The sequence below is a fragment of the Aulonocara sp. 'chitande type north' Nkhata Bay genome, linkage group LG3 (assembly GCF_057382095.1).
Source record: "Aulonocara sp. 'chitande type north' Nkhata Bay isolate Kocher_YH1m ecotype deep benthic linkage group LG3, A_spYH_male_GT1.1, whole genome shotgun sequence".
Lineage (NCBI taxonomy): Eukaryota > Metazoa > Chordata > Actinopteri > Cichliformes > Cichlidae > Aulonocara > Aulonocara sp. 'chitande type north' Nkhata Bay.
In genome coordinates this window covers 76,210,453-76,230,989 of record NC_141346.1, presented here as the reverse complement: position 1 = coordinate 76,230,989, position 20,537 = coordinate 76,210,453, and the positions used below count along the sequence as shown (strand labels likewise).

General features: G+C 41.3%; 1 protein-coding gene and 1 long non-coding RNA gene across 2 annotated transcripts in view; both read left to right on the top strand.

The window, feature by feature from the left end:
* Positions 1 to 20,537, top strand: part of LOC147337049 (protein NLRC3-like) — a 646,813-nt gene that overhangs the window by 96,734 nt on the left and 529,542 nt on the right. The gene's annotated exons all lie outside the window — the stretch shown is intronic.
* On the top strand, positions 3,831 to 9,310 carry LOC147337056 (uncharacterized). The gene is made up of 4 exons (XR_015128661.1): positions 3,831 to 3,963; positions 5,851 to 5,913; positions 6,275 to 6,408; positions 8,293 to 9,310. It is a non-coding gene; the product is annotated as an uncharacterized LOC147337056 (long non-coding RNA).

Sequence of the window (20,537 nt, the reverse complement as noted above, 5' to 3'; positions counted from 1 at the left end):
TGTATGTTCCTATTTAATGTCAGCATGAACACAAGTTTATGTGTCTGCATGTTTATTCCTGGAGGTGAGCCTGTATATGACAGCACTGTTTAATATTATATCTGCTTTAATACAGATGCTTAAAAAGGTTAAAGTCCTGACTTTGAGTCTCCACTGTGAGAAGCTCAGCAGCTCTGAGAACTCTCTAAAGTCTTCTTCATCCTGATCACCATCTTCACTCTGTTGGAGCGTCCATGAGTGTCACTGAGTGTTCTCAGTAAAGTTTGTTTGAAGGAAAAACACCATCAGTCTGTTAAGTCGTGTGGAAATGCGGAGAGTCTGTGAGCTGCATTCACAAACAGGTTGGATCACTCTGAATGACAACGATTAGAGGAGGGTCTTCCATCAGTACCAAGCTCTGCTGATTTTCATTAATAAAACTTAAACCTGCTCAGAGAAAAACAGAGTGAAATCAGACAAGACTGAGTCCACTTTTAACTTTGTTTCGTCAGATTTAACAGGAACTCATCTGAAGATCAGCCTCCTCCCTGTACGGGGAAAATTCCTATCAAGTCTCCACCTGTCCTGCTTCAGGTGAAGCCCCGCCTCCTTCCAGGAATCACCTGTGTGTCTGTGTTTAGTGTGCAGCTTGTTGTTGGTGTGTGAAGAAGCTGTAAGTTTGCTCTGTTTCCTCCTTTAACAGTTTGTCTTTAGGAACTTTATGAGCAGATCAGGAAGTGAGACGTTTGTATTTACATAAAATAAAACCAATGAGATGATTTGATGATTGGCTGAATCCACTCTGGTTATCAGTCAGTAACTCTGCACTCAAACATTTGTCTTTGATAAACAGTTTAAAACGATCTGAATGAAACTTTGGATCCAACATCACTGGTGGAACAATGATCGTCCCTTTAACTGGAAACAGATGAAACCAGTTTGTTCTTCAGAAGCCGACATTCAGGTTTTACTGAGTGACGTCAAAACAACATGAAGCTGCTCCAGCTCAGTTCAGGGTCACTGCAAACAGAGATAATCAGAAGTAAATACAGACTCTCTCACACACCATCAATATTTAAGGATGTTTTCACTGCGGTTTAAATCCTACATATACTTGATGTTGATGCAGGAGTAAAGCCTCTCAGAATCAAACACATTTAAGCCTCTGTGACTCAGGACTGTGTGAAGTGCACAATCGAACACTTTTTAATCTGTTTCAAGTTAAACACAATGAAGTGTTCAAAGGAAAAACATGTTACTATGTGAATCCTGCTTTAATTAAATCATCAGCGTTGCTGCTTTACCAGGTGTAACAATTAAGTTTAACATCCAGGTAGGGCTGCTCAATTAATGGAATTTTAATCTCGATTACGATCTGGGCTTTCAACGATCATTAAAAATGACTGAGCCGATTATTAGCCCCTCCCTCGTGCTTTACTCTCGCGCTGCTCCGTGTGGCAAATCGAGCGCACCTCTCTGCATTTCGAACACGTGTCACAACAATTAAGAGCAGCGGCCTCCGACCTTTTTTGCTCCACGGACCAGTTTATGCCGGACAATATTTCCACGGACCGGTTTATGCCGGACAATATTTTCACGGGCCGGCCTTTAAGGTGTCGCGGATAAATACAACAAAATAAAACTAGTGCCGGTACCGAAAAAAAGAAAATTTATTCATAACACACGTGAAAAGACCCAGGAAAACCAAGTCAACGATAAAAACGATAACAAAATAACATGGAAAACCGATAAAAACCCTGAAAACTATACATTTCACACCTGAGCCTCAACTCTCGCGGCCCGGTACCAAACGACTCACCGACCGGGACCGGTCCGAGGCCCGGGGGTTGGGGACCGCTGATTAAGAGGACCCGAGGGAAGCTTGGAAACCTAAACAGAAGTTATTTGGAGAGGAGAGTGACTGCTGTTGGTTGAAAAGAGGTAAAAAAAACTTCAGTGGTTTGGAAACATGGGTTCAGTCAGACGTGGATCAAGTAGACTGTGTGTAAACTTTGCTACGGTGTCGTAGCTGCACCACAGAGCAACACTGCAAAGTTCACTAAACATAGATGTTTACATTTTTCATTTATTTTTTTATATTGCAAACATTTGCACTGTTATCAGTATTTGCACACTATTTAATATTATTTTTTGACAACCTTTAAAGTCATTATTCAACACATTGTTATTGTTAAATAAATATTGTCAAATAATCGAGATCTCAATTTCAATGAAAATAACCGTGATTATCATTTTTGCCATAATCGAGCAGCCCTACATCCAGGCATCCATGAAAACAGAATTTATTCAATTTAACGGAGTTAGAAGTTAACAGGAAGTTAGCTCGCTAGTTTCCACCTAAACATTTCATAGCATATTCTGACTGAGAGATTTTTGAAACTAATTCAAACGTACAGCTCTGCTATCACTTCCAACATAAATGAAGACTAAACAGCAGTGACGTTTGCAGGGTTACTGAAGTTGGACTACCTGGTATATAATGTTGTGCTACATGACTGCTAGCGACACAGCTATGTTAGCATAACATTAGCACAGTGAAGCTGGAGGATGAATGCTAACTTTTTGGCTTTCGCCATATTTCAATAGTGCTTCATCTCTTTGTTATGACTGTCGCCCGCCATAATTGCAGATGATAATTGTTGTAGCTGCTGCGATGCTTTCGACCAAAACAGGCGCAGCTTGATGACATCATCAACATGCGGTATAGTCACAATCTCTATCGTTGGCCAAATTTATATCGTTTCTATCGTATATCGTTTCTATGGCCCACCCCTACTGTTGTTACTGTTGATCAGCTGAGATCAGCTGTGCTACAAACTGGAACTCTGCTGAACTGGATTTACTCGTTTCGTGAACTTTTAAGAACGAATGCTTCCTTGGCTGAACGCAGTGAACATAATTTAAAAAACAGCTTTACTTGCACATAAATCTGTCAGTAAAGTGTGGATAATAAATTCTGGTGGTGTTATAGGTTCTCTTGGTCAGCTTGGTGTTGGTTTGGCTCCTGCATAAAACAGTTTGCTCTCATATTTGACACTGACAGGAACAAAGAGTAAAAAACACGACAACCAAACTAAAAAAGAGAGACGAGTTAAAGCAGAAGATATTTTGTGTGTCAGAACATGTGATCCTCACCAAGAGAGAAAAGCTCTGATTATTGTTGCTGAACTGTGATGGTGAACAGTCTCCTCTGTTGATCCCAGTGTGACTGAAGTCCGTGTGATGAGTGAGGACTGAGCCTGTGTTGGTCGATCGTCTCTAAACAGGATGTGAAGCATCAGTTCAGTCGTATTAAAGCCCTGAATAAACAGTCCTTCTGGATCCACTGTCTGTGTTTGGCTCCTCATCTTCAAAGACTCAACACAAGATGTTGGTCACATCAACATAAAACACAGGATTTGCTGCAGATGTTGAAGTGTGTTCTCCATATGAGAGAAGCTGCTGATCGTGTTTGTATGTTAGCACCTGTAGGATCGATGAACAGCTCTGATTCAATTCACTAACCAGGCTCAGGGGAATAACTGGGATATTTCCCCAACAGAGACGTCCTGCTGGGATCGTTTTCCTGCTCTACACTCTGGTGTTTCTGCTCAAAAAAACAACAAAATGAATTTCCATGAGCCTACAGATCGTGGACTTCTTTGAGAAACTTAAAGAAGATGCTTTTCTTTCCTTAGATTGAACTTAAACAAAGGATTTGAGGAGCAGAAAAGTTTTTAAAGAGAAATTAAACATATTAATAAATATTCTGATTATTTTACGTTATTTAGGTGTTTAGGTTATTTTTCTGTTTTCTGTAACACGTCTGCTCTCGTGTCGTTATCAACAGTGTATCAATGCATTCCTGTGGGTGGAGACAGAAACACACACCCAAAAAGAGCTCAGAGCAAGAATAAAAGAGGAGGAGACAGGATCAGAGTGGGACAGTGGAGCTTGTTGTTGGTGTCTCTGTGTGAAGAAACTGTAAGTTTGCTTTGTTTCCTCCTTTAACAGTTTGTTTGTTTCTGTGATGTTTGGACCTGATGTCCTCCATCACACCGACACTCTCTCTCCCCTCTGTTCCATATGTGACAGAGGGGAGAGAGTCTCTCACTCAGAGAACCAAGGTTACAATGTAACCACACGTTCCGCTCTTGTGTTTGAATCCTCATGATTATAGATTATTGATTGGCTGGAATCAAACAGTTTGAAGAACATTTATTCGTGTGGTAGTTTCAGCTGCTGCTCACAAATCTGATAACAGGAACAAGTTAGTTCCACGAGGAAGACGTTCGTCTGGGCGCGTTGGCCTCGTCGGTCATGTGACCGTGTTACTGTTCGGGCTCAAACTGATACGAGTGGTTTAGCAGGTGTGACAGGACGATGCTGCACAGCCTCATTGTTCAGGTGTGAGTCAGACTCTGAGTCTTTATACAGTCCTGTTTAACAACATGTTGTTCCTGTTGATGTGTCACAGAGATCAGCTGTGCTAAACTCTGCTGCGTGCAGCTACTAGTTTCTCTAGTTTGGTGATGGAAACGTCGATGAGACTGTTTCCATCACCAAACATCACGAGGAACACCTCTGAGTCTGATTCTGACTCTGTGCATAAAACCACAATTATCCCTTCATGTCTGTTCATCTGATTCTGTAACGTGAGAAACTTTGATGTCTGAGTTTTGAATCATTAATCATTAAAGTCCAGACTCGTAATTCTTAGAGGTTGGACTCAGCAGACGCTCCATAACACAACATCATCACAGTCCTTCAGTTATGATTTCATATGATTGAGTTTTGAGTGTTACAGTGATGTGTTTTCATGTTGTTGCAGGTCTCTGAGTGTCAGTGAAACCTGTCAGTTAAAACGAAGATCTTTCACTTCATTTCCCTCAGTGCGTTTCTAGACCTGATTTTCTGATTTACATGCGCTCACTTCCTGTGTTGTGACAAGTTAATTATCCTGAGTGCGCACTGGGCAGGGAGACTCCGCCTCCATTAAAACAAACTAGATGTGGAAGTAGTGACGTTTTAGTTTAGTGCAGACGTGAGAGATGAGTGTCGTTACATTACTGTTCATTTTCTGTTACAGCGTTTATTGTCCACACGTGTGATCAGACAGGATTATTTCAACGATCTCATGTTTATTTTATCCTCCTGTAACTTTATGAAGAGCTAAACTGTCAGCACTAGTTAGTCCTTATAAGAACTGTTTGTGAGCTAAGAATCAACAATGACAAAGACTGTGAGTGTCATGCAGTGACTCCTCAGAATTAGGCTGATTTTTAAGTTTTGTGTCAATCAAAGCTAGAAGCTGGTGTAGCGTTGAGCTTTATTGTTGATTAATTAAAAAAATATATGTAAAAGAAAAAAGGACTAGATGTGTTTTCTGTCTTTAGAAAAAGGTAAAATTGGTTATATTTTGTTGGGCTAATTCTGACCAATCGTGACAGTCCAGAACTTTTCCCTGCTGCTGTATCCTGTAACAATCAGTGTTGGGACTAACGTGTTCGTAAATAACGCGTTAGGTGTGATGATAACGCCAACTGATTTTAGTTTTATGATTCCTGGCTCCCATCTATGAGGTTTCTCATGTTTGTAAAAGTTACCTCATCATCCTCAGAGTCATCCTCCTCAACTGGCTGCTACTTTATGAAAACCATGTGTAACACCTGCACATGTGTTTGAAAAAACAAACGCTTTGATTTTGACACCCCAAGAAAATCTTCCTAGATCTGCACGTGTTCAGAGTAAGAGCAGAATAAACAGCAGCAGAAGCTGATTGATGAACAGCTGAATGACATATCAGCTGTAGCTGCAGCATCTGCACAGAGTTTGATTGGCTAACGCTGATTTGTTTGTTTTTTTAAACAGGACAGCAGAGAGAGAGAGGAGGAGATGAAGAGTGCAGCAGATTGATGAGACAGTGAAGAAGAGGTGAGCATCTGACAGAGCAGAGCCAGTTTAAAGGAGCCTCACAAGCTCACACATGACAGCTTCATCAACATGGAGCTCTGAGTGTTTATTAAAGGATCATTGGACGCTCTGACACAGCTGACTGCAGCCTTTAGCTGTGAGCACACAGTGTCTCCATGAGCCTACAGATCGTGGACTTCTTTGAGAAACTTAAAGAAGACGCTTTTCTTTCCTTAGATTGAACTTAAACAAAGGATTTGAGGAGCAGAAAAGTTTTTAAAGAGAAATTAAACATATTAATAAATATTCTGATTATTTTACGTTATTTAGCTGTTTAGGTTATTTTTCTGTAACACGTCTGCTCTCGTGTCGTTATCAACAGTGTATCAATGCATTCCTGTGGGTGGAGACAGAAACACACACCCAAAAAGAGCTCAGAGCAAGAATAAAAGAGGAGGAGACAGGATCAGAGTGGGACAGTGGAGCTTGTTGTTGGTGTCTCTGTGTGAAGAAACTGTAAGTTTGCTTTGTTTCCTCCTTTAACAGTTTGTTTGTTTCTGTGATGTTTGGACCTGATGTTCTCCATCACACCGACACTCTCTCTCCCCCTCTGTTCCATATGTGACAGAGGGGAGAGAGTCTCTCACTCAGAGAACCAAGGTTACAATGTAACCACACGTTCCGCTCTTGTGTTTGAATCCTCATGATTATAGATTATTGATTGGCTGGAATCAAACAGTTTGAAGAACATTTATTCGTGTGGCAGTTTCAGCTGCTGCTCACAAATCTGATAACAGGAACAAGTTAGTTCCACGAGGAAGACGTTCGTCTGGGCGCGTTGGCCTCGTCGGTCATGTGACCGTGTTACTGTTCGGGCTCAAACTGATACGAGTGGTTTAGCAGGTGTGACAGGACGATGCTGCACAGCCTCATTGTTCAGGTGTGAGTCAGACTCTGAGTCTTTATACAGTCCTGTTTAACAACATGTTGTTCCTGTTGATGCGTCACAGAGATCAGCTGTGCTAAACTCTGCTGCGTGCAGCTACTAGTTTCTCTAGTTTGGTGATGGAAACGTCGATGAGACTGTTTCCATCACCAAACATCACGAGGAACACCTCTGAGTCTGATTCTGACTCTGTGCATAAAACCACAATTATCCCTTCATGTCTGTTCATCTGATTCTGTAACGTGAGAAACTTTGATGTCTGAATTTTGTTCTATCATTAAAGTCCAGACTCGTAATTCTTAGAGGTTGGACTCAGCAGACGCTCCATAACACAACATCATCACAGTCCTTCAGTTATGATTTCATATGATTGAGTTTTGAGTGTTACAGTGATGTGTTTTCATGTTGTTGCAGGTCTCTGAGTGTCAGTGAAACCTGTCAGTTAAAACGAAGATCTTTCACTTCATTTCCCTCAGTGCGTTTCAAGACCTGATTTTCTGATTTTCATGCGCTCACTTCCTGTGTTGTGACATGTTAATTATCCTGAGCGCACACTGGGCAGGGAGACTCCGCCTCCATTAAAACCAACTAGATGTGGAAGTAGTGACGTTTTAGTTTAGTGCAGACGTGAGAGATGAGTGTCGTTACATTACTGTTCATTTTCTGTTACAGCGTTTATTGTCCACACGTGTGATCAGACAGGATTATTTCAACGATCTCATGTTTATTTTATCCTCCTGTAACTTTATGAAGAGCTAAACTGTCAGCACTAGTTAGTCCTTATAAGAACTGTTTGTGAGCTAAGAATCAACAATGACAAAGACTGTGAGTGTCATGCAGTGACTCCTCAGAATTAGGCTGATTTTTAAGTTTTGTGTCAATCAAAGCTAGAAGCTGGTGTAGCGTTGAGCTTTATTGTTGATTAATTAAAAAAATATATGTAAAAGAAAAAAGGACTAGATGTGTTTTCTGTCTTTAGAAAAAGGTAAAATTGGTTATATTTTGTTGGGCTAATTCTGACCAATCGTGACAGTCCAGAACTTTTCCCTGCTGCTGTATCCTGTAACAATCAGTGTTGGGACTAACGTGTTCGTAAATAACGCGTTAGGTGTGATGATAACGCCAACTGATTTTAGTTTTATGATTCCTGGCTCCCATCTATGAGGTTTCTCATGTTTGTAAAAGTTACCTCATCATCCTCAGAGTCATCCTCCTCAACTGGCTGCTACTTTATGAAAACCATGTGTAACACCTGCACATGTGTTTGAAAAAACAAACGCTTTGATTTTGACACCCCAAGAAAATCTTCCTAGATCTGCACGTGTTCAGAGTAAGAGCAGAATAAACAGCAGCAGAAGCTGATTGATGAACAGCTGAATGACATATCAGCTGTAGCTGCAGCATCTGCACAGAGTTTGATTGGCTAACGCTGATTTGTTTGTTTTTTTAAACAGGACAGCAGAGAGAGAGAGGAGGAGATGAAGAGTGCAGCAGATTGATGAGACAGTGAAGAAGAGGTGAGCATCTGACAGAGCAGAGCCAGTTTAAAGGAGCCTCACAAGCTCACACATGACAGCTTCATCAACATGGAGCTCTGAGTGTTTATTAAAGGATCATTGGACGCTCTGACACAGCTGACTGCAGCCTTTAGCTGTGAGCACACAGTGTCTCCATGAGCCTACAGATCGTGGACTTCTTTGAGAAACTTAAAGAAGACGCTTTTCTTTCCTTAGATTGAACTTAAACAAAGGATTTGAGGAGCAGAAAAGTTTTTAAAGAGAAATTAAACATATTAATAAATATTCTGTTTATTTTACGTTATTTAGCTGTTTAGGTTATTTTTCTGTTTTCTGTCACACGTCTGCTCTCGAGTCGTTATCAACAGTGTATCAATGCATTCCTGTGGGTGGAGACAGAAACACACACCCAAAAAGAGCTCAGAGCAAGAATAAAAGAGGAGGAGACAGGATCAGAGTGGGACAGTGGAGCTTGTTGTTGGTGTCTCTGTGTGAAGAAACTGTAAGTTTGCTTTGTTTCCTCCTTTAACAGTTTGTTTGTTTCTGTGATGTTTGGACCTGATGTTCTCCATCACACCGACACTCTCTCTCCCCCTCTGTTCCATATGTGACAGAGGGGAGAGAGAGTCTCTCACTCAGAGAACCAAGGTTACAATGTAACCACACGTTCAGCTCTTGTGTTTGAATCCTCATGATTATAGATTATTGATTGGCTGGAATCAAACAGTTTGAAGAACATTTATTCATGTGGCAGTTTCAGCTGCTGCTCACAAATCTGATAACAGGAACAAGTTAGTTCCACGAGGAAGACGTTCGTCTGGGCGCGTTGGCCTCGTCGGTCATGTGACCGTGTTACTGTTCGGGCTCAAACTGATACGAGTGGTTTAGCAGGTGTGACAGGACGATGCTGCACAGCCTCATTGTTCAGGTGTGAGTCAGACTCTGAGTCTTTATACAGTCCTGTTTAACAACATGTTGTTTCTGTTGATGTGTCACAGAGATCAGCTGTGCTAAACTCTGCTGCGTGCAGCTACTAGTTTCTCTAGTTTGGTGATGGAAACGTCGATGAGACTGTTTCCATCACCAAACATCACGAGGAACACCTCTGAGTCTGATTCTGACTCTGTGCATAAAACCACAAATATCCCTTCATGTCTCTTCATCTGATTCTGTAATGTGAGAAACTTTGATGTCTGAATTTTGTTCTATCATTAAAGGATGTTGGCTGCTGTGTTTGCACATGCTCAGTGTGACAGGATGTTGGCTGCTGTGTTTGCACATGCTCAGTGTGACAGGATGTTGGCTGCTGTGTTTGCACATGCTCAGTGTGACAGGATGTTGGCTGCTGTGTTTGCACATGCTCAGTGTGACAGGATGTTGGCTGCTGTGAAAGCTGAATGCTCTGTGGTTAGAAGTGATGTCACACATTAGGATAACTGTGCTCGCTCTCTGTCAGAGTAACAGAGAGCGAGCAATTTGACCACATGACCCTCAGTACACAGCATGATGTGCGCTGTAAACAGGAAGTAGAGGAGCAGGACTGAGGTAAACCTCTGAGGAATCAAACTGAGACTGAGCTCCAGATGTTTCCACATGTTTCTGCTCTGCGTGTGTTTGATGATTTCAGGTATAGATGATGGAATATGACCAGTCTGATGTGAGCCTGCTTCTCTGACAGCTCCTCACCTCTCTGTGCTGCCCCCTGCTGGCTCTGATCATTACTGACTGAGTCCTTGCTGCCACTTTATTAGGTACAGCTTGCTAACACAGGCTCAGACCTGCTTTGCCTTCAGAGCTGAGCCTTAAATCTTCATGGCTCAGATTCAGCAAAGTGCTGGAAACATCCCTCAGAGTCATGTGATCAGTGACGTCTGCTTTCAGCACTGACAGATAGAAAAGTGCATCCACATAAACAGGATATTTAATGATAATAATCAAATGCTGATTTTTTTCCAGCCCTTTGTCTGAATGCTAATCCAGATGTGTGTGTTTGTAATGACAGTAAATAAATGTCAGACTTACAGCTCCTGCTTTACTGCATTAAAGTGATCAGATGAGTTCAGCACTTTGACATGGATGGTAGTGAAAGCAGGAAATGACAAATGTAGCACAGCAGCAGCGTTTAACAGAAACTCTGGGATGAACATCATTCATAGAACAGCTTCCAGCTTCTTTTGCTCGGCTACAGTTTGGATGGATTTGCATTTAAAGATGCAACAAGACTAAAATGGTTAGGGTCAGGAGGTCAAAGGTCAGAGCTCCTGTGGGTCTGAGGGCGGCCTCACGCTGGAGAAGGATGAAGGAGTCTGACCTGAGCCAGTGTTTGACATGAACACATCAGCACTGCTGTCAGTGAGCCTAACGACAGCCGTTAGCATCATTTCAGTGTTTCAGTCATAAAAACACTTCCTGTCTCTGTGGTGGTTACAGTGACATCATGCAGTTTGTGCTTTGACCTCCAGAGGGCGACAAATCAGCACAGACAGAGAGCTCCATTCAAACTTTGCTGCCATCAGGAATAATTCTTCAAATATAATCATCAGTGTTTGAGCAGTTATGATATCAGGGACAATCTAGACATGTGTGACAATACTGAACATGTCACATGACACACCTCAAACATCATGTGATCCACTCTCAGTCTGCACTTTCATTCATGACTTCAACAGGTTGAAATGAGCTTTGAAGAAACATTCAGTGAAATAAATCTTTCATGGATTCATGTGAGCAGCAGATGAACTTTGTACCAACAACATCTTCAATAACAGAGTCTGAATGAAGCTCAGGTGTTGATGCTGCTCACTGATTGGACGCTTGCTTTCAGCTCTGCTCTCAGTCTTTACTGCACAGGTGAAGGTAGAAAGTGTGACTGGATCTATAGACTGGAAACAGAGAAACATGCTGAACATTTGAAGCTTTGCAGCAGAAATGTTCATGTTACAAATACAGCAGAGCTGATCTGGGATCAGTGTGTTCACACCTGCAGCTACAACAAGGTTTCATGTCTCCACACGTCAGCATGTGAACTTTACTCTGACTCAGTCTGAGCAGTCAGACGGCATATTTTTAAAGTTAACACATCAGCACACACAGAGCTGAGCCCCTCCCACCTGTGCTGAGTTTCAGGTGGAGCCCCGCCTCCTTCCAGGAAGCAGCTCACCTGTGTGTCCGTGTTTAGTGTCCAGGTGTGGAGTGGAGCTTGTTGTTGGTGTGAAGAAACTGTAAGTTTGCTTTGTTTCCTCCTTTAACAGTTTGTCTTTAGGAACTTTACTGTTTGTTCAGCTCGTGTTTGATTTCTTCACACAACAAACTGTGTGTGTTTGTATTTCCGGTCTCTCCATTAAAGTCAGTGTGTAATGTTTCCTGGCTAACATCAGCTGTGTGCAGCTTAGTTCAGCACAAATCTGCCGCTCCATAGTTCACGGTAACGGACTCACAGCTGGACCAACGAGGCCGAGTGTGTCCGCCACTCTGAGCTACGTTCGTGTTTGTGTACTTGTAGTTTGTACTTTGAGTTCACTCAGAGCCCACAGAGGACGCAGCGTACGTGATGACGTCACAGCCCTTTACCTCCTTTACTGTCACTGTGATTAATATTTACACACGAGACACCTGCAGAGCTCTGACGCTAAGCTAGCACACAGCATGCTAACACTAAGCTAACGCTAAGCTAACGCTAAGCTAACACTAAGCTAAAGCTAGGCTAGCCAAGAACCCAGAGTGACGTAAAGCTGAGTAAACACTGACCCCAGACCAGCACCGTGATAAAGTGAGCTGCTGCTGCTGAACTTGAACAGGTAACAAAGTGATGAGCAGTCAGGCTGCAGGTTTCTACCTGTTCATGTTTCTACAGTAGAATCACTTTGAAGTGTCTTTGTGCTGTTTCATCTTTGATTTGTGTTCATAAACACTCAGAGAAACATCACGTGACCTCATCAGGATCTGTGTTGGTGTGTGGGGCTGTACCTCAGCTTTATGTTGTTACATGCTCATTTGTTCATTTCACACAGTAACATCAAAGTAATGTTATGAGGAGTAATGAAGTAACGTACTCCATTACTTTTAATCAAAGTGTTCTGTGTAATATGTGTAATAATGACTGTTTTGAGTAATGACCAACACTGATCACAACAAAGAGGAAATGCCTCCAACATGCACAAACATTTGAGCCACAACATGCAGTTAATGTGCACAAATGTCTTTGATATGCTGCTCAGTGATGGTGGTGACTGTCAGAGCAGAGCTACTGAGAATCAATAAGTAATATCAATGATGGGATCAGAATCACTAAATTCTTCTCATCCCTGTCAGTATCATACATGTGCTGTATAATGTGATAAATGTAGAGGTGCTGGCTGTTCTCTCACTCTGCTGTTTAGCTGTAAAGGACGCCTCCCTGCCTTTGTCTCATTCATGACCTTTAATAGTCTCTTCTAACATGCAGAGATCTGTATGATCTGTTTCATAGAGTCTAACCAGCCTGTACAGGTAACAACAACAGTCACTGCATCACTGACACACAAACGTCATCTCTGTCAATAACAACATTCATACATGGAATAAAAACACATCAGTGGATCATTGCTGGAGCTGATGTTTGTGCTCCTGGTGCAAAGGCTCTCAGTTTCCTCCTTGAAATAACATCAGTGGTGGGTCAGCGACATGCTTTCTTTCCCTCTCAGGTTTAAATATCTGGGACTCTCCACCGTTTGGTTTTAGAGCTGAAGAAGCTTCTCTGATGAAACGTCTTCCAGAAACTTAAAGACGTCTCTTTTCTCTCCAAGCTCCTTAGATCACATGACCTGGATGACTGAACCTACAGACACATTGACCTGGTTTCTAGGTAGAGCTGGGCGATAGAACGATAACGATATGTATCGCGATATAACTTTTTCTCGATAGAAAAATTAAACTATTGCGATAGACCTCGCCGCTCTTGTCCTCTTAAAAAAAAAAAAAAAAAAAAAAAAAGGTCAGCCAATCCAAACTAAGTAGCCACACGTGTGTTTGTTTGGGAAGCAGCCAGCGGGTAATGGAGGAAATGAGTGTGCCGACTAGAAAAATCAACCGAGCGTGACCGAAGAGAAAACAGATGATGGTTCCAACGCCGGAGAGATTGTCGAACGGAAGAGCCATAGAAGCTCCGTAGTGTGAAGGTATTTCGGCTATAAGTCTGACAAAAAACAGAGTAGCGTGCACTGTAAATGTGCCGAAAGCAAGTCTGGAAATACAATAAACTGGTGCATGCGTCACACTGTGCGCCACGTTATTGTTTCAGTGAAATGAATTTCTACAATACTGTTAATTCTACTCTCTGCAGTGTTTAAATGCTTACATATACACACAGTTACTGTCCGTCCACACATACGACTCGGTTCTGCTTCTATGCCCCAGCTTTGTTTACTTTTTCCCACCGAGGCTTCTAGACTTCTGATTGGCCAACATTTCTGCACGGTTAGGAATCTAGCGCCACCTGCTGCTTTGGCATGTTCATAGCAGCGTTTTCCTTCATTTCTGCCTTTATGTGTGGACGGGATTATTTTTAAAAACGAAAACGGAAAATCTCCGTTTTCAAAAATACCCGTGTATGTGTGGACGTAGCCTCAGTCTCTGACTGGAAGCGCTAATTCGTCATTCGGCTTTTGTCAGACTAAAGTAACTGTTAAAACTGTTTGAAAAGCTCAGCTATACAACAAGGAGAGATTGAGAATTTCCTTTTAGTTCTCAGTTTATTTGATATTGACAAAAGTTGGTCAGTTTTGTCTGTTCTTCTGTAAAACAAACTAAGATTTATTTTTAGAATTAATATTTTGTTTCTAAGTGGAATTGACAGTTTAGTCTGTTTCGTTTGTTCTATTTTGAAACTTAAACGCTTTAGCGGCTGCCTTTTGTGTAGTTTGCAATATTTGCCTTTATTTATCTGAAAAAGTCTCATGTTCCTTAAGTACATCTACCCTGTTGAACTTATTATGGGAAATAAATATTTAAATAAAAACAAGCTGCTGATTATTTCACATTTTACTTGTGAGCAACGGCACATTTAAATCTTACAAATATAGTTATTTGGCTTATATCGTGATAGATATCGTTATCGCCTGAAATGAAAAAAACATATCGTGATATGAAAAAATCTCATATCGCCCAGCTCTACTTTAAAGGTGATCGTTTAGGACTTCAGCAATAATACAGACAGCAATGTAGTTAGCAGTAAAACAGCTTTATTGGGAATTAACTTAAAAAACAAACAAACATCTGTCTCCTATTTTCTGTCACACAGGAAAGAAGCATCAATATCTGATGAGAAGACTTATTTATTTCTTTTTGGGGGTTTTTTCAACAGGAGAAGAATATCTAACAAGTTGATTTGTTCACATCTTAATTTTTAAGTGACATGTGCATTTTGAGTTTATACACTCTTTATATAAGGCGACAGTTTCCTTTTGCAGTATTTTTGTGTGGAGTGTTTTTCTATTTCTTAACAAAAAGGGAACAAAGGTGTTTAAGTTCACCTAGGATGATTTGTCTTAACTTTCACATGGTCTTACTGAGGTGATGTGAATTGAAACATGCATTTTTTTTTGGCGGTGAGGGAGGGATGTGCTGGAAAAGTTTGAAAAGGGACCTTGAAAGTGCTTAAGAAGTGCTTGAATTTGACCCTGAAAAAGGCATATGAACCCTGATCATTATCATTAGCCTGTGTAAGTCCTGAGTGTCCTCCAGTTCAGGGACGTGCAGAGGGGGGGGCTAGAGGGGCTTGAGCACCCGCCCCTTTCCTGATGAGTGCCCAAAGTGCCCTTTTGTTGAGGCAACTTTTAAATTTTTTTTATTTATTTTTTTATGTGTGTGCGTGCGGAGTCCTGTCTGTGCCCCTCAACAATAATATTTAACTATTAATCACAGTTTTGCTAAATAAAAGCATCTGGCTTGCATCAGTCACATGATCACATCTAACCAATGGTCGCCCTTGACGGCAGAACGCGCTGGTTACGAGCCGGGAACGAGCTCACAAAGAGCACGCGCATTTTTAGCGGTCCGGAGCTGTAGGAGAAACACAAGTTAACTCAGAGACACAGACTGATGCGACACAACCAGTAAGTAGGTGTACAGCGCACACTGTAGTGTGTAGCACCCAGGAGTATCAGCTTATTACGTACACGTTGGTAAGCTGTCTTGTTGCAACTGACGAACTGAAACAAACGAGCGTGCTGTGTGTGCAACAGCGCGACAAACATTACCTTAGAAAGATATGCAGGGAGACGTGAAGGAGACGACACAGACGAACCAGCGACGAACACGAGACAACACACACTATAAATACACAGAGGGGAAACTACACACAGGAGGGAGGCACGGCCGATTCTGATTGACAAGACAGGGGAAATGCAAACTGAACACTCTGGCATAAGACACAGACCTTCACAATAAAACAGGAAATGCAGAAGGAAGCCACATAACAAGCCCTAAAACTAGAACTCAGGAAACACTAAAAAACTAAGGAACCGTGAGAAGGAACCAAAACTCAAAAAACACTGGGCCACCCACCCAGGACCATAACACTTCAGATCTGAGCAAGCACGCTGCCATGGGAACGTGACATTGACAGAGAAACCCCCGGATCCTCCCCCTGACATGACCGCTGTGGGCAGACCTCCACCCGCCCCACTCGGGAGTGGAAACACAAAACATTATTTTATGTCATGTGCTGGAATATACAGGAAATAGGTTTAAATGTTAAACACATTTCATCAAGTCAAAAACAGCTATAATATAATTTAATCTTTTCTTGATGCATAAAATAAAAAGATTAAAAACAATAAAACAATTAAAAGAAAGGCTTTTTAATTTGATTCATTTCTATATGATGGATTATGCAGAAAAAAGTCTCGGGCTGAAATGTCTACTTTCTACTTTATTACGTATTCAAGTCGTGTTTTTTTAAAGAGTAAAGTAACCAAATACTTTTGAAAATAAGTAATCAGTAAAGACATGGGATTACTTAGTAACTGAGTACTTATTTCCAGTAACTTGAGCAGCACAGCTTGTAATGAAGTAAATGTTGTGTATGATGTGAATGAAAGAGAGCCTGGTGAGGTGAGTCAGTCTTTACACAGCTCTGTTAACAACATGTTGTTGCTGCTGCACAAAGATCAGGAATGCTGCAAACTGAATCTCTGCTGCAGGCAGTGACTCGTTTTTCTAGTTTAAACTTCCCTGGAAGATTGTTCAACTTGAAAACAGCCAACATCATTATCAACACCTCTCACTGTAAACTCAAACCATAAAACCCTTAAGGATCCACGGCCTTATGGTTTTTTAAACTGATGATCTTAAACATGTGAGCTCATCAGAACTGAAAATGAAGACAACCAGTTGGCTCAATTCTACCGAGTGCAGCTACATTTCAAGCTTAAATACATTTCTCCTGTAACTGTGTTTTCTTGGCCTCCATCAATGAAATACTGCACAGTTTATATTTAATAAATATGCAAACATTTTAAAAAGAAAACATGTTTAAGATAGTGTAAGTACTGTTGAATATGTTAATGGCAGGTTTGATGAAATTACAAACGTGGTCAGTCTGATGTATGATCTGATGCAAACTGCAGTTCTGTTAAATACTGTGTTGACATGTTGATGCGTCACAAAGATCAGGTCTGCTCCAAATGAAACTCTGCTGCAGTTACCAGTGTTTCCAGTTTAAACTTCCATGGAGACTGTGTGCTTGGCTGAAAACAGCAGCATCATTGAAACACGTCTGATTGTCATGAATATGATGTGAGAGCGAGCAGAGAGCTGATGCTGACTTCAGTAAAGAGCTCAGCTGTGACTGACTGTGTGGATTATATATGTTATACCTGGAAGTGTCTCTGCATGTCTGTGACTCTGGATTAATGTGATCCGTGAACAACTTTGTGACGTCTGCATGTTAGTGATGGTCTCACAGTAAAGTCTAGAGTATTACATGAAACACAACCTTATTGACGCCACTGATTTGTGTGTTGTTTCCCAGAACACGCAACTCTTAGCAAGACATTCTTGGAGATGCACGTTTACCTCGTAAAGTCTGGTTAGCGTTGCTGAAAGGTTTTAATTCAACCCAAACGATGATGCTGAAATAAAAGTCCGAGACAAAACTGTTTGGTTCCAGTGTGTCCAAACTCTGATCTTGTGTTTCCTATATTAGAGCTGGAAAGCTGCTGAACACGTTTCCATGTTAGTTCCTGCAGCAGCCACTGAAACAGCATTTCTACAGTCCAGCACTGATTCAGCTCATAACAAGGTTCAGGTTGGTTCCTGCTGTAGACTCTAATAAAAAATGACTATCTATTACAAACCAGACAATTTTTCTTGGATTGACGTTTTGTAAATGTCCACAGCAGTAGGTGGAGGAGGAGGTGGGGCCCTCAGGCAGCAGACTCTCTTTGTAGAACCAGGAAACCAATCAGAAGGAACTCGGGTTAAAGAGAGCGAGGAGGATTCAAATGCAATGATATCCTGCTCAGCTACAGCTGAGAAGTTTCCTTATGAGGAAGTAGGAGAGCCGCTGACCTTGGCTATTAGCTCCTTTTCTCAAACCTCAGCTGTTGCATTCTCCACAACTGTTACTCCACCACGTCCACGTTGGTCAACGATGCATGAAGGGACTCATGCTGTTTAGAGAGGGAGAGTGTAATCTCTGGTTATTTTATTTTAAATGTTACTTTTTGTAGAGCAGTGAGTTTCCCCATGTACCGTGAATGCACCGTAGTGCTGCTCATGGTTTCACTGCATCTGTCTGCATGGAGCAGGGTGAGTTTCTCTGTATATAGAGCCTGTGTTTCTTTAGCTCCATGAAACGAGGCACTGATTTTGTTTTGTAGATGCACAAAGCTGTTGTCAAAGTTTCTGTCCAGTAACGTGTTGAACCACAGAGTTTATTCTGTGAAGAAGATCCTGGTGAATCTCGTTTATTTGCAAATTGAATTGTGGTTCACAGTCCGGTGTCTGACTTCTAAAACCAGTCAGGATACGACGTTTTGTTGGAAATGTGATTGTAGAAGCTGCTAATGATTTCTTAGCTGTGTTAGCCTGTGAATGGATGCTAGCGTATCCACATGTGCTCCCTGGGCTAACTTGTGTTGTTAGTTTCAGCTAACACACCATGTGAGACACTTTCCATGGTTCCTTTGCACTCAAATGTATTTTGTTATGGCCAATAAGAACTGCACAGATGTAAGATATGTGGAGACAAAGACCACAGCAAAATTAGACTTTTATTGCATTTTGTACAGATGTGATACAGGAACCATCAGTTGATTGAAATATGTGCTTAATTACAAGTGAAGTCACCGGTTTCCTTGGAGGCTGTAGATACAACGATTCACCTCTAAAAGGATTCAGTTTTTCTAACACCGAGATCTCAGGATGTTGCTACTTTATTTGATCTATTTATTTATTTATAGCACTTAACAAAACTGATGTACTCAGCTGAGACGGACACAGGGTTCATACGGGTGCTTGAAATCCGTGAAAATCCTTGAATGTTGTCTTTTCAAGGTTTGAAAAGTGCTTGAATTTCAGATGTGGTGCTTAAAAGTGTAACTGTATTTCATTCACCACAAATAACTATCTGGTTGAATACTTTTCTTGTCAGATATAAAAATAAAATGAGTCGCAAAATGTAAAAGCAAAATTTCCCCGCCTGGCTGCCTTGCGTCTGTTTCACCGTGTGACCCCGCCCCTCCGTCGGACAGTCGGGGATGAGTGCGCTAACATACCTGTAGGTCGCTGTTTTAATGAGTGTTTGATGGAACAAATGGCGGAGTTTGCGCTCTCCAGTCATGATAGGTGAGTGCTAGTAAATAATTTTCCAGTATGTGTATGTTACACACGCTATTTTTAAAAAATTATGATTATTATGTTGCTATCAAACTCGCTGGAGCAATGATCGAAATGCACTGAGTGTGATGCAGTATGGCAGCGCTGTTATGGAATATGCTGTGAACATAGCTAACATCACTTAGCAGTGATATGAGTTAATTTACTCAAGTGAAAACTTTAAACATTAGCCCGATACATAACTATCAGTGTGTGAATGTGTGTGTGAATAGGTGGATGATTGTGTAGAGTGTAAAGCGCTATACAAATACAGACCATTTACCATAACTAGCTAACTTAGGCTTTCTGATTAACCCTCTGGGGTCGACGGACCCAGAGTCTCCATTTCAACTTGGGTCGAACGTGCGGACTTCAAACTATGTACCAGCTTTTAAATCGTGTTGATAGGCAACGTAAAACTGATGTTTTTTCTGAATAAAACTGGCGTTTCCTCCGGGAAGAAACGGTAAAAACGGCGTTTTCTAAGGAGAGCGCTAGCAAACACGCTTTGATTGTGAGTGAAAAAAGAAAAAACACTCCTTCCCTATTGGTGGAAAAATGGACCAATCAAAAAATGATATGGCAACATGTGGCATGTGGTTGTTTGGGAAGAGAGAGAGAGAGAGAGAGAGAGAGAGAGAGAGATTTGATAGGTGAGAGGTTTGTGACGTTTACCGTGTTTGGAGTCTCAGGTTAGTGTGTTGTCTTGTGTAGTTAGTGTGTAGTTGTTGTTTTGTGTGTCAGTTCTACTAGTGAACGCCACAGTTGCTGCCTTAAAGCCACCAAAGGCAGGTTGCAGTGTAAACGCTGACACAGCTGCTGTCAGACCTGCAGGTTTATCCCTGTGCTGTTCTCCTCTGTGTCACAGTGACACAAACTATTTTTTGGAGTTGCATAAATCATTCGTGTGTCTTCTTCTTTGATGCAGAACAGCTGATTGTTCTGTACATAGTTTGAAATGGTTATATGAAAAACGTCTGAGCCTCGGCTGCATTTTTAGCTCAACAGTACCAAATAACTTTGTTGTTTGCAAAACTTGTGCATATTTTTTAAAAATGCACAATTTCTATTTGCATTTCAAGTTACGAAAATGATTTGTTAAACATGCTTCTGGTTTTTACAGTCAAAAATATCACTTTCTACTCATGTTTTAAGCACAATATTTACATATTTACAGTTTGTCAAAATGAGAAAATAACAGTTTTAAAGGTGAAATCTAGAGAACAAATCAAAAGTAGTCAGAAACAGCCAATTACAGCCTGGACCCCAGAGGGTTAGAGGCTAAAAGCAAAGGTGTCACCAAGTACTGTTTATATTCGTGTGTA